The sequence below is a fragment of the Blastomyces gilchristii genome, assembly GCF_000003855.2.
Source record: "Blastomyces gilchristii SLH14081 genomic scaffold supercont1.5, whole genome shotgun sequence".
In the NCBI taxonomy this organism is placed as follows: Eukaryota; Fungi; Ascomycota; class Eurotiomycetes; order Onygenales; family Ajellomycetaceae; genus Blastomyces; species Blastomyces gilchristii.
Genome location: NW_003101678.1, coordinates 960,282 through 960,829, shown reverse-complemented (window position 1 = coordinate 960,829; position 548 = coordinate 960,282).

Here is a 548-nt window from a genome sequence, read left to right as displayed (position 1 = left end):
ATCTCTTATTAATGAAACTCTAACTTGCATCAGACAAGCTCAATGATTTACAAAGATAGATATTATCATGACTTTTTATAAGATCTGTATCACTGAAGAAGATAAGTGACTTACAGTATTCTGAACATGATATAATCTTTTTAAATAAGTAGTCACATCTTTTAAACTGATCAATGCTCTTAGTACATTTCAGAAGTATATCAACTGAGCACTTCAAGATTTCCACAATGAGTTTATATCTACTTATCTTGATAACATTCTCATCTTTACTGATGAGTTCAGAAAAGAGTATCAAGAGCATGTATGAAGAGTAGACTGGCCGCCGGAATCATGAATTTCACATTTGATCTCATTTGATCTGATCTCATACATTTCTTGATGTGAATCCCACTGAGACTAATTATTAAAAAACATGCAAAGTGACTATATATCAAATGTCAAAATGAGATCATGACTTAGAAAAAATAAGAAAGTGGTCTCATTTGATCTTTAGTCTTATTCTTGGCAAAAAATTTACTATTTTTAGACATTTTAAGGTTTTTTTAAGC